Source organism: Calidris pugnax, unplaced genomic scaffold (genome assembly GCF_001431845.1).
Source record: "Calidris pugnax isolate Ruff unplaced genomic scaffold, ASM143184v1 scaffold273, whole genome shotgun sequence".
Lineage (NCBI taxonomy): Eukaryota > Metazoa > Chordata > Aves > Charadriiformes > Scolopacidae > Calidris > Calidris pugnax.
In genome coordinates, this window is record NW_015094508.1 from 14838798 (window position 1) to 14852577 (window position 13780).

General features: G+C 42.1%; 1 long non-coding RNA gene across 1 annotated transcript; it reads right to left on the reverse strand.

The window, feature by feature from the left end:
• Positions 1-7648: 7648 nt before the first annotated feature.
• On the reverse strand, positions 7649-13705 carry LOC106901868. The gene is made up of 3 exons (XR_001414398.1): positions 13394-13705; positions 11273-11435; positions 7649-9569 (listed from the first exon to the last, which is right to left on the reverse strand). It is a non-coding gene; the product is annotated as an uncharacterized LOC106901868 (long non-coding RNA).
• Between the last annotated feature and the right edge of the window lie 75 nt (positions 13706-13780).

The window sequence follows — 13780 nt, forward strand, 5'->3', positions numbered from 1 at the left end:
GCGGCTCCCCTCCCTTCCCTGGCCGTCTGGGCCTGCCACCACCGCGGCGGCGGCGGCGGCGAGGCTCCATGGGCCGCCCCGGGCCTCCGGGCCTAGGCGGCAAAGGGAGCGGGGCGTCTCAGGCCGGCCCGGGAGTGCCTCAGGCGGAGCGGGCTGGCAGCGAAACTGCGGCTGGGTCTGCTGGGAGTGCAGTTGTGCTTCGATGAGGGGCTTCTATGAGGGCTGTAAAGCTCTTTATAACAGACATTTATGGCTGCTGCGGCGGTGTCCCCAGGGAGGGTCCCTGGCACGTCCCCTGAGTTGCCCCCCTCAGACGATGCTCTCCAGCCGCCCTGTGAGATGGCTCCTGCCGTGAGCGAACCGAAACGGGTGCCGGAGGGCAGCAAGGGGGTTTAAGACCTGAGTCATACTTTTTATGAATTGATATATTGGTATTTTTTAACTTATATTTTAGAATTGGGCTACTTAACACGTAAAAGTACAGCTAAATCACCTTGGAACTGCATACCTTCGGTTAGTGGTATGAGACTGTAGCGCCAATTTTTTGTCCAACTTTATAAATAGCACACTTCACGAACTGCAGAAGTGCTTGATAGCTTCCACTAGGGGGAAACAGTAAGTTTTACTTTTAACAAAGTACATAAGTCATCCAATATTTTGCGTTGTGTAGTTATAAAAATGCTGTCTTTCGCTATATTGCTGCTCTAGCTTTCTCCATCTCTCCACCTGCCTGGGAAAAGCTTACGCCTCAGTGGGCGTTGCAGAATCACAGATTCTTCATGGTTGGAAGGGACCTTTGAGATCATTGTGTCCAACCATACACACACACACACAAAAAACCCAACCCAACAATGTCAGGCACTAGAGCAGGCTCACACCGTATTCTGGGTTTTGTTAGCTTGAATATTTTAAAGGAATAATTGACTAAAGACATCTTCAACTTTTCAAGTCATATAGTCTTCATTCTGTTAGTGTCTGTGTCCCACCGAAACAGTTAAAAAAAAAAAAAAACCACCAGAAAAAAGTGCTATTTACTGGGGTACTTCAGGTACTCTAAAGCTGCCTACTTATATTAACGGGTGTTTTTGCTGTTGCCTGTGTTATGTCTTATGAAAGAGTTGCCAAACAGATTAAATACAACAAAAAAGTAAAACCTAAAAGGCAAAATTGAATTTACTTCCAGAAATGGTTTTATTTCTAGAGGAAATTGTTAATGTTTTCATTGGATATGTATTGTCATTTATTCCTGCATAGTCCATAGCCAGACCCAATTTTTCATCTAAGGAACAGCTGTTTTAACAATACCAAAAGTAATATGATAGTTAACCATATCAGATCTGAGAGTGGAGGAGATGGTGCTTCATGTTTTAAGTGAAATACAGGACTTTCCATATTGTCAGTTTTGGGACTGAAGAATGGCTGTGCATTGATGAGTTCCCTCCTTCAGATCCTTTTTTTGCTTGGTTCTGCCCTTACTTCTCTGTTTCAATATCCAGCTATGATTTTGTGTTGCTTTCTTAGTTGCTTTCTTCACAACTAGTCAAGTGGGCAGGTGGGTCTGCCCTCAACAGTGGAGGAGTTGTCATCCAGCTCTCAAGATTTATCTTGTAAAAAACAAAAACAAAACATACACACACAAAAAAAACGAAAACCCGAACAAAAAATTCAACAGAAAGCAAACCAAAACAAAACCCCCAAATAGTTGTGTGCTGTCTCACTTATAAAGGAAGTGGTATCTTTTTTCCTTCCTGTGCTTCTGGCACTGCTGCAGCTTACTTTAGCTGTATCTGTTTTGAAAGCTAGATGTATATGCAATAACTTTTTTTTTCCAGAAATTGTTATCCACAATTTTAGTGCATTTATTTATTTGTTTTCCTCCCAACCTGATTTTGCCATGAAATGTGGGAGGGGTCAGAAGACATCTCTAGTGGCTTTCAAGCATTTTCCTTGTCTTATTCCTGCATACTCCCTGTTGGGAGCCGGTTTGCGAGGAACAGGCAGGACTTCTGGGGCAAAGAGCCTGGAAGAGGGGCTGTGATGAGCTGAATGGGATGCTGCTGCCCCACTGCGCTGGACAAGCCCTCACCTTCCCCTGGGCTCTGCCTGTCTCTGAGCAGCCCCGTGTCCATCCATCCCTTCCTCAAGCTGTATCCCCTCCGGCACTAAACCCCCAAGCTGCATTTGTAGTTCGTGGAGCTGCTGTGCTGGTCTTCTCCCCACACCTTGCAAAGGGCTTTGGACTAAAGACTGGTGTCAGACTAGCTGTCTGACTGTTTGAGAGAGCAGTGACTTCAGCTTGCCTTAAATTTTGTTTTTTGCTTAGAACCTCTTTAGATGAATCCCTGCCAGATATTTCAAAGAGAGAGGCAGTTGGGGTTTGCTGTCTTTCACTGTTATTTTCAGGGCTGGGAAATCTTAAAATTCGAATTCTCAGAGCTTCACATAAAGATGAAGTATCCAGTATTTTTCTGCAATTTTTCCATGCTTATGAAGAAATTTTTGGGGTAACTCACTATGTATTATGTTGAGGTAAAAAAAATCATTTTGTTCAGTATTCACCTTAGGGAATAGTTCCAGTAAAATGATCTCAGGGGAAGGGATTCACACAGTATTTGTGATTTTTCAGTGCCTAGCACTACCTGTTTTTTAGACTACTGTTACTCACAGGGGAAGGGGTAAGGTGCTGGCTCTTTGGAGACAGGCTGTGTTCCTAAACTGGTGGAAGCACAACAGGAAGAGTGTTGCAGTGTGTAAAGAGTTGCGGTTGGTGGAAAAGGGAAAGCTGTTACAATTTTGTCCTTCAGAGCCAAGAATATGGCATTGCCACAACTGTCTTCCTGTTATTTTGGGTTTATATATAAATGCATCTCTGAGGAGGTATGTGTGTGAGCTGATGCAGGCAGGACGCAGGAACAACCACAAAGCCACGGATTAAGGGCAAAGAACAATTTAATGTCAGTATCTCATGGATCCGGGAACCTCTGTAGCAGCACCCGGGCAGAGGCAGGCAAGCAGGGGATGCAGGCACTGCAGAGCGAGAGTCCTTATTAGCAAGAGAGTCCTCGTTAGCAAGGGAGTGAGGGAGCGAGGGAGCTCCCACTTGCTATTTGGGGCTGTATTTCAAGGATTCAGGCAGGCAGAGTTTTCTGCTGTGCTTTGATCTCTCCAACAGCAGGGCAGGAATCCCAGGCGTGTTTGATAAGGTGCCCCCGAGTCCATCCCAGGCCTATGTTATCTAAGTGCAGATGTTCTACTTGTTGAGCACACAAAACTAAGCAACAATTAGTGTGATAGATGTGTTTTCCAGCACCCCACATGCAAGTCATTGAGTGTATTTACAGTCCTCCTCGCCAATCTCCCGTTACTCTCCCACAGTGTGTATGGTGTGAATGTAAAGTAGATTCTGTAGCTTGCTGCTTTTTTTCTTCCAAATGACATCCTCTTTCTGCCATGTTGAGATCTGTGTTTGTAAATGCGTGTGCTGCTGGAGAACAGACTGGTTGTAACTATACACTTTGGGATTATTTTTGTCCCGTGGTATTCCATCAACACTTACTAACTGTCCTGATATATCTAACTGTGAAACCTGGCAAGCCTGACATCTCTGAATACCTGAAAACTTTAAACTTACTAGAACAGCTAATGTCTTGGATATACATAATCTACCTTGCTTTAGAAGTTCTGTGACATATTTTATTTCTGAAAGTTAAAGAAATAAACACAAGTGAGTTGTTCTTTTTTATATTTAATATTACTCAAATGAGGAAAATGTTTTTAGCTTTAAGCAAAAATACAGAATTGTCTAGAGAAAGAAGCTTTGCGCAGCAATGATTGATGCACTTTTATCATTACTAGCAGCTTCAAGATCTTTTAAGTTGTGCAGGTTGTGCAGATTTTCTTGAACTATGGCACCTGAGTGTGGTGATAATGAACTCATAATTCTTGGAGAAAGCAGCCAAGAGAGAAATTTTGTTGGATTCAAGTGAACTGTGTATGTCCATAAACTCACAGAGTGTCTCAAGTTGGAAGAGAGCCATTCAGCATCATCAGGTCCCACACCCTGCTCCTCACAAGGGCACCTAAAACTAAACCACATGACTGAGAGCATTGTGCAGAGGCTCCTTGCCCTCTGACAGGCTTGGGGCCTGGATCGCTCCCCTGGGGAGCCTGTTCCAGGGACCGACCACCCTCTGAGTGAAGAACCTTCTCCTTATGTCCAACCTGCACTTCCCCTGGCACAGCTGAGTTCCATTCCCCTGTGTCCTGTTGCTGGTCGCCAGAGAGATGAGATCAGCACCTTCTCTGCTGCTCCCCTTAAGGAAGGTGGACACAGCCATGAGAGCACCCCTCAGCCTTCTGAATGTGGGCTCTAGAAAGAAAGGTGGGAGAGAGAGACTTTCCTTTCAACAAATTATTCCTCTGACCAGAGGTTACTAAGCCTGGTGATGGTTACTGGATTACTTAGTGCTTGCTTTGGTTATGATCTGACTTTTAATGTTTAAAAAAAAGAGAAAAAAGAAAAGCAGAAAGGGTCTGTGTGGAGGTGGAAGTAGTTAGTAATGGAAAAGTTGAATGGAAAGACAGAGATGGAAAAACTACATTAGGCCCAATCAAACAAGACTCAAAAGATACCAGACATTATCCCTTATCTAGCAGATTCCTAACCCTTTTAGAGTTTGTGGTCAAAATCTGTATTCCAACTGAACAGGGATGAATCATGGATATTAATACAGGTGTACTTGGCTAATTCGGGTTTATAGCAGCATGCTGATTTATCTGTCTTAGAAATGATGCTTTTCTGATATGGCATGCCTCTAGTAACTAAGGAGCACTTTATAAAAATTAATCCAAAGTACTTGCTCTTTTTACTTATATCTATTAGTAACATTTGGTCATACTTGTCTCCTGTGGGTTCCAGTAAAAGCTCAAAAAAAGTTTGAAGTTTACTTCAGGTCCATCTTGTTTCATTTTGCATGAGCTGATGAGCTTTAGTGCACAAAGAGGTGAACTGCAGGGATGTGCCAGCTTCACAGTCTGTTCTGTGGCTCACCTGGTCAGAGCTGCCTCAGGAACCACTGGATTGTTGCACCCAGTCTCAGGTGTCGGACTTGCACCTTAAGCTGTCAGTTGTTATATTAACCCAGAAATGCTGGGTTAATATAAATACTTGAGAGAAAATGAATTTACTAAAAGGTGTTACAGAGTATTTGGTCCTTCACATGTTTTTCATCACTGTATTCTTTGACACAAATTTTTCTGCTCTTGAAAATAAGCGAAAAATATTGGTATTTATGCACACAAACTATTAAACAAGGGTCTTTATTTATTGTACGTGAGCTTCATGAGTTTGTTGTATCTAATAATATAGGTAAGAAAGATGGTCAATATTATGGTGTCACCTTTCAAATGTTCCTTGGATTCACAGAAGGAGATGCACATTCTCTCTCTCTTTCAGTGTGTGGCTTTGCAGTTGCTATGTAACGGGTGTAAAACTGGAATTTATTCAAATAATGCTAAGAAAGTGGAAGACAGTTACCAAAGATTTTTTCCATGTTCATGGGATTAAGCACTACAGAATGATTTCCAGAATTCAGTGTCATAGTGGATAATGTCATGGCATTGAATAAGGAAGTATCAAATTCAGCCAGTCCTCTTAAAATAAGGCTCTGTATTCATTCTGAAGTAAGTACATCCAACTCAGAGCACTTCATATTCATACTTTTGATGCCGAATGTGAAATCAGGGCATGAGGGTGATCTGGAATGGAATTTTACCTTTGTGTCAATAGATGTGAAATATATTTATTCTGGAGAGGTACGTGAGTGCCAATTATTAGTAGACATTGTAGGTGCGTCATATTTTTGTTTGCCTAACCTTGCATTACTGTTCTTTGTTCTACCTGCTTTCTACTCTGTGTAGAGCTCAGGTGGTGCCCTGACAAAATACAAACCAGCTGCTTTCTTACAACGTGGTCACCTGCAACTGGGACGACATGGTACCTGCTTTGCGTTTATATAGGTTCTGAGTGTACAAGATGATATAGCTGTTTGATTTTTTGGTTATTAGGAATGGCATTCACTGAACTTTGATGTTGGAACTGCTCTCTTCTAAAGTGACCTCCCTAGAAGAAGGGAGCCAAATAGGAACTACTTCTTGGTGCTTGAAGGACAGCTGAAGTAGTTTCTTTTTAAAAAGCAAACATAAAACGTACAATCTTCTGTAAAGGAATGGAACAGTTTAGTTGCAACAGGCAAGGAAACCTGTGTTTTGCTATTATGTGGTTAATGATAAAACACCGGTGTGTGCTGTGGATGCCTTCATCCAGAAGAATGCTTGTGCCTGCCACATCTCATGTATGGGTCTGAAAGTGGCGGTCTGGGAGAACTTGTTTTCAGCAGTCTTCACCCCAGTCTCCAACTCTCCCAAATTACTATAATGCAATTTAGGGTATAACTTCACAGTCGATTAAGGCAGAAGTAGTGTCATTTGGTCAAACAAGTAGCTAGGCGCATGGCCCTAACCGCGTGTTCCCATCTTTAGTTGTGTTAATCCTGGAGTCAGGTGGTGGTTTGGTGTGTGAGGTCACCTCACTCATCTGTCTGAGTGCTGCCCATTTTTTTCCACATACTAGTCCACAGTTGGATCATGAAGCTGATCTGGATGGCTATAAGCTGAGACTGTAACTTCCTTCTGAAACTGTAATGGGTAATGTACCCTCAGAGAACCTTCATCTGGCTCTTAGTAAAGTTTTGTGCCACTGTAAGAGGCTTGATACAGTTAATTCCCTTGGATCATAGCAAAATTAGATCTACTAATTGAGGTATTGTATTAACCTATGTAATGCTTAGCATTAAAGCTTTTCCTGTTCATCTGGGGTTTCTCTTGAGAGAAAAAGCCCCAAACATTCCTGAAAGGATTATGGGATGGATAAGATGTAATGTGTACTTGAGAATGCAAGACAGAGTGTCATGCCTTAGTTTGGCAGGCATTTCTCTTGGAGGAGTGCTAGTTAAAAGAGCCACTTTGCTCTATTTCCCCTTCTTACCACTCATCATGACACTGCTTTTTAAGTTGTGTCTTTCAGGTGAACACGGCTGGGAAGCTCATTTGTGTTAAAAGCCTCCCCACCCCTTTTCCTGTGCTACTGTTGAATGCTGAGCCATGCAAATGCCTCTACTGTCCTTGCTGGGGCAAGAAGTCTGTGGTTTTTGTACGTTAAGCCTGGAGTAGGACGTAAAGCATCTGTGGTCTTCTGGTTGGGTTGCTGGAAACCTGCTCCCTGGGACTGTGACTATGGAGACTACCTTCTTGAAGCAATGTTTAACCAAACACCATATATTTTAAAAGCATAGGAAAATAAATATAAGCATACGGATTTTGAAGACCTGTTCTTGTCACACGTAATTCCTCTGTTATGGTGTACAACTGCTGCAGTGGCAAACCACTCTAAGGGTAATCAAGATTTTACTCTCTGAGATAGATGGGAGATCCAAGATTGTTGACAAATTCTCTGATTCCTGTTGTGAGTAACTTGCAAGGTGAGTGAAATTCTGGAAGTGCTTGCTAGAATTTATTAACAATTTAAGTGCTCTACAATCCAAAAGCATCATGTTTATTACTTGGATAAATAACCTAGAGTCCTGTGAATTACACACTCTAAAGGTACTTTTAAATTACATGGGAATATTTTTGCCATTCCCATAGTAATTAGTTTCAACCCAGTCTTTCTGGTTACTGTTGGTGCTTAAAGATCTCTGTGCCAAAATTGCGACAGAGGTAGCACCTTGCTGGGTCCTTAAGTGAGGACAGGCGTTGGCGCTGAAGGAAGACAAATGACCAACACCTCGAAGCCCTTTCTGTTTGAGGGTTCAGCAGGTTGCCACAGGGTGTCCCCAGTGCACTCAGAATAGTCCGGTTTTTAACGGGGGATGTTTCGTGGTAGTGATGTCAATCTGAAATGACTCTGTTTCCTGAAATTCTGCAAAACCCAGATCACGGAAGTCTTCAGTGAACTGCTAGGGTACGGCTTCAAATGACAAACCATCCGGATCTTCGAAGGAGTATTTGGAGCTGGAGAAATTGAAAGACAGAGGCCCAAGAGCTTTGCAACAAGCCGCTGTGGTGTGCTGGTAAATGAACCTGCTGCTGAGGCTCAGCAGGCTTCCAGGCTCCTTTTGAGAGTCTGTAGAACCAGGTTTAAAATCAGATACACATACTTTACCAAAACCGGGGCAGAGCTGAAGGAAAACCTGACATTCTAAGATTAAATGCCTTTTAAAAAGATGGAGGAGTGAATGGTAAGGGTTCATTTTAAACGACCTTATAAAGATTTAACAACAAAAGTTTAAGATTTTGCCATCTCTCCCATGTGAAACTTGTATTACCTTCCTTACCAATTCTTCTGTTCGTTTGCCTGCAACTGAGAAATGAAATGTCACAGGAAATGACTGCCTGCTTTTCCTATTAGATGTGCAAGTTTTGGACCACTGAGAACAGTAACCGAGGCATTAAGCAGCATTGGAATAGGCTGCCCAGGGAAGTAGTTGAGGCACCATCCCTGGAGGTGTTCAAAAGACAGGTTGACGTGGTCCTCAAGAATATGGTTGAGTGGGGTTTTTTTTATTGCTTATTTCTTATTTATTTTTTTGTCAGAGTTAGGTTGATGTTTGGACTAGATGATCTTTAAGGTCCCTTTCAACCTAGACGATTCTATGATTGATGAGCTACCCACTGTAGGGGCTGAACTCCAGACAGCTGTTCCTCCAGCAGCTGGATGGACTAGAAGAATTAGGCAAAACAACTCAGGCGAGAATGGATTGGCACCTGGTTTTGTCAGCGCACGCGGGGAACTGGCTCCCTAGTCAGTGGATGATAAAATAATTACAAGGGCTTGGATTGCATGCGTGAGTTTGCATGCTAGACTCTTGTAGCCAAGAAATGGTGCGTGCCAATTAAGCTCCACACCCATGAAATAGATGGCAAAGTCCAAGTTTCAAAGAGGAAACCAGTTACTGGTGAAACTTGCAGACCAGGCAGGTGTTGCTTTTCTCCATTTCCAGCCCCGGCGGCTGTCCTGTGGTCTTATTGTGCAGCACAAGCCACAGTGGGGGTACAGGTGTGTGTGTGCCTGCGATCTGTCTGCTGTGCACAACGGCTGCAAACACAGCTCTGCGTTATCATCTCCAGGCTCTTCAGTTGTGTATCACATACAAGGAAAAAGATTTCTTCACTAGTAGTTTTACAAAGCCCTCCTAGCTTCTGAGTTTAAAGTACAGTCTGTTGCTGATGGGGCTCACCTGAAAGTACCCTGTGCAGCTTATTAATGTAACGTTGCAATGCAGGATCCGGAAAAGCCTGTTACCAAACATGAGCTGACTCGCAGGGTGACAGCTGCTCAGGATTCCTGTTTACAGTTTGTTGTTTCTGTAGCTCCTTTTATTATCTTTACCATTACTCTTTTACAACACTATCAGTATGGAGTCTAAAAGAACCCCATTCTTTCAGCTTGGCCAGAGAGGAGTGGGTGGAAAGACTTTCCTGTTCCGTTGCATTCTTGCAGCAAAATATTCCTGGTAAAAATGAGGAGTAAGAGATTAGTAAGGTTTTATGAATAAGAATTTAAACCAGCTTTCATATATGTATATATCAATACACAAACATAAGGAATGCAGCTGATGTCTGCAAATATCTGCTGAACAGGCATTTTGGTTTTTCCTCACTCCTGCTGCAGAGGAATGATAAGTCACTTATCCTTCTCCAGAACTAGGAGACATACTGACTTCCACTTTGAAGGTTATTACACTTAACTAATTTAGACAGTGTTGATGGCAGGGAGTATGCAGTATATGAACATGAACAGAAGTGCCAAGGGTCATACTGAATAACAGACTTGGTGGTTCTATTTAAACAAAAATGACACCTTCAAGTACTGTATAATTACACCTTGTAAGTACTGTGGTTTTGAACTGAGGTGCAGCATTTGCAATGGTCAGAAATTTTGAAGTTTTGAATTTTTAAGACTACTGAATTGAAGTAACTAACTGTTGATTTACCTGCTGAAATTTCAGGGGTTATTTCTTAGTGGTGTTGTGGTTAATAATTGAATAACTTGCTGTGGTAACTTTAATTCTCCAAAATAAAATGTTTGGTGGCTTCTAAAGTGTTCTGCCTAAGATGTTTTGCTTATCTTAGCTTGTAATACTGATATGATAGCCTGACATGATATAGAAACGTCTGTATCATTTATATAAAAGCAGGGCATCCTGCCTAAAATATGAAACTGCTATAATGGAAACTGGACTAGTATGAAGCCATCAAACAAAAAAATCTCCCCAGATTGTTTTTCACAATATGGACCTCCTCATTTTCTTAATTAAGTGAGGTCCTGAATTACATTATGATACTCGTAACAAAAATATGTGTTGACTTTCTGTTGTCTGCTGAGGAGGTCCTTCAGGGATAAGAAACTGCTCCTGCTAAAGGGTTGATTCTTCCTTATTACGTAGCTTCAGGCTCCTTTCCTAGTTTGGTATCCCCTTTGGTCACAAGCTTAGGACTGTGAAGAGAAAATGTTGCCAGGGCTAGTTGGCACAGGGATTCCTCAACAGCTCCATAGGTTGTTTCCTTCAAAAATCTTGGCTCTGTGGTTCTCTCATTTGCTTTACATTTCCATACCTGTCTAGAAGATGGCTTTTTGCTTTTTCTTGTTTGCTTTACAAATTATTTTGCCTTTGGGATTTATGTTTAATTACATATGAACTTTCATTTGCCAAATTCCTGCTGATTTTTAACATGTATAGTTTTCACTAGACCTGTAAGTATCCATTTTCCTTTTTAATGACCTTCCTTTCACCTGAACCTTGCTAGTAAGTCGAATATTAAGTTCACATCACTTACTAGCGTAATCATTAGTGATGTGAGTGGTAGCCCTTTTGTTTTCTCCGAGTTAGATATATTTCCTGTAAAACCTATGAGTAGATCTTAAAATTGTTGAATATATTGCACAGGAGGTTGTAGTTCTTTTTATGTTCTCAGCTGGAATATATTTTAAATTATCTAATGTCTTTAGGTCTGCCTTATAAGTTCTATATCATTCCTTTATTTGTTTTCCCTGTAATACTCCATTCGTGCAGGAAGATGTAGACGCTATGAAATAATCTTTGAATTTTCTGTGACTTTCCATCCCATAGATGAGTTTCAAGTGCTTTTAAATGATTAATATAAAAAATAATTAAGTATTTTGAGTAATACTCAAAAGTACTTAAACACCAACCTCTTGTTTCAGAACTGGGACCTATTAACATGTTGGAGGTAAGTTCAAGTGTTCTGCGTGTGTTCTAATTGCTGCATAGTTTAATGAGCTTTCCCTTCTGTGTGGCTCCGTATGGGATTTTCATGCTTCAATAAATTAATTTCCTCGCTGAATTCCAATAGATCTGAAAGAAAGGCAAATTGCTTGATTTTAATTAGCTAAAATCTGGGTCAAGTATAAACAATTTTTTAGAAATTTGTCTAGAAACAAAGGTGTTAATCTCAGAGTTCTGGTTCTTTCCCTGTATAGGAAAATCAAACAAAAAAAATGGCTTGCCTAGCTGCTAGCTCTTTGGTGGCTTCTTTAGGAAATACCATTTCACTATATGGGAGTGCTGACTTTGATGTCTTACTATGCTTGGTAGTAATATAAGTAAACTGGTGTTATACGGTATATATAATGATTAACCTGTGGTAGCTCCAGAATGCTTACCTGCTGACTTATTTTTGGCAGCAAGGGCTCAAAACTCTCCCACTACTCACTTGCAAATGCTGTTGAACTTGAAAAGTGTTTGACTTGCATGCTACCACTGCTTCAATAAACAAAATAAGATCATATCAAAAATATTCTTGAACTAGAGGATCTTTAAGATCCCTTCCAAATCTAACCATTCAACGATTCTATGATTTTAGAGACTTGTTTCATATTAGCTGCTTAGTTGTAGCCCTTGTTGTATGAAGAGCTTTAAGACATCTTAAAAATTCTTTTATCTACTCATTCAGTTATGTTTGGAGCTTTTCTAAGCCAAAATAAGAGGCAGTCCAAAGCATGTGGACTTTGCACAATTTTTTGGAAAAATTTTGGGTTTAGATAGTCCATAGCACCTGATAAGGAAAGCTATATCCCCCTAATTTCCTACTCCAAAAACTGTAATTTATACAAGTAGAATTACCAACTTTGCATAATAGATGTTCCAAGGAGGTATTAATAATGCTCATGCACTGTGGTCCTCTTCCTCCCTCTTCCTGCGGCTTGCAAAGAGGAACACTGTTGGAGTACCAAACAGTACAAACCCCATGCAAAATAAATGCTGGCTGGGTATGTAACAAGTACTCAAGAGTGAACACTTTGATAGTTGGAGAACGCATACCGTTGGGTTAGAGGAAGATATTTATCAAACTGAAGAAAATAAACTTCTTTTAGACAAGTTTTTCAATGCTTAGGGATTTTTTTTCATGAAAGGAAATGTGACTTAAGGAATTTGCACACCTAAATGAAACTTAGGGAGAAACAAGGTTCAGAAATCCAGTCCTGTAAAACTTTTCTGCTGATGCTTAGTCCTGGAAGAATACAAGCTGTGCTGTTACTCTGTTTTTTACTTCACTAACCCCCTGTATTTTTCAGCTTTTTACACCTGGAACTGACCCAGACTTAACTGACTAGCTAAATATGTTGGATATCCAGGAAAAAAAGCCAACCCAGAACCTTCCAACAATGAGGATATCTCCCCCACACTTCGCTGGTGTCTGCAAGGTTTGCCTGGGATGTGAACTGTATCACCATTTTAAAGGAAAATCCATAAGAGTGGGGTGGCATGGCAGGGCGCATGAAGCACCACCTGCAAGACTGGACCAGCGCTCAGAATAAAATGGACTGGGAGTGCACAAACACTTTGGAGATTTGCAGCGTGTGCTTAAAACCATGGCTTCCTCCTTGTAAATTATCCTGCTGCACGTTCATACCACGATGCCTAAGTACAGTGAGGCCGGCAGCTGCGGTGGAGGCAGCCTGGAAACAAGATGAGGAGCACTGTGACCTGCAAGTCGTGTGACCTCCTGTCATGTGCATGAGGGGAATTTCTCTTTTCCTGCCTCTAAATGGCTTCTAACATTTTTCGGTGAATCCTGTTCCATCAGGCATCCTTAGGGCACGCACAGATCACTTGGGGTTATTTTTAGAAAGCGCAAATAATGGCAGAGGCATGCTTTGAATTTTCCTACTATAGCAGCGGCAGAAACGCCAGCAGTTTCACATCACGTGGCTGCTTAAACAAGCCTACATCTATTCCAGTAACATTTTCCCACCCAAACATAGCATCCCAGCGCCCTGCGGAGACCATGTGCCAGCTGGAGCCTGGCTCACCCCGAGGGCTACGGGGTGGAAACTGAACCGTTCGGCGCCTCTGCCCGTCCTTTCATCCTCGTGATGTTGCCGGGAATGGGACAAGGAATTTCAGCCACCTCAAACTTCGGAGGGAGACATCTGCGATGGCGCGTCTGTGGAAGCAGTTGGGAGCATCAGAAAAGAGGGGGAAAAACCAAAAATAAAACCAAAAGCAAATAAATCATCCCACCCACCCCCTCTTTTGAAGAGGGGCTCGTCCGCCTCGGTTTTCCACGGGTCTGAGGGGTTTGTAAGAACAAAACAGATGGTCTAGGGGTAGGAAGGGGGCGGAGGGGGGGAGGCTCCAGGAGTGGGGCCTGCTCCTCACCACAAGGGACGGCGTCCAGACCGGGGCTGGACAGCTCT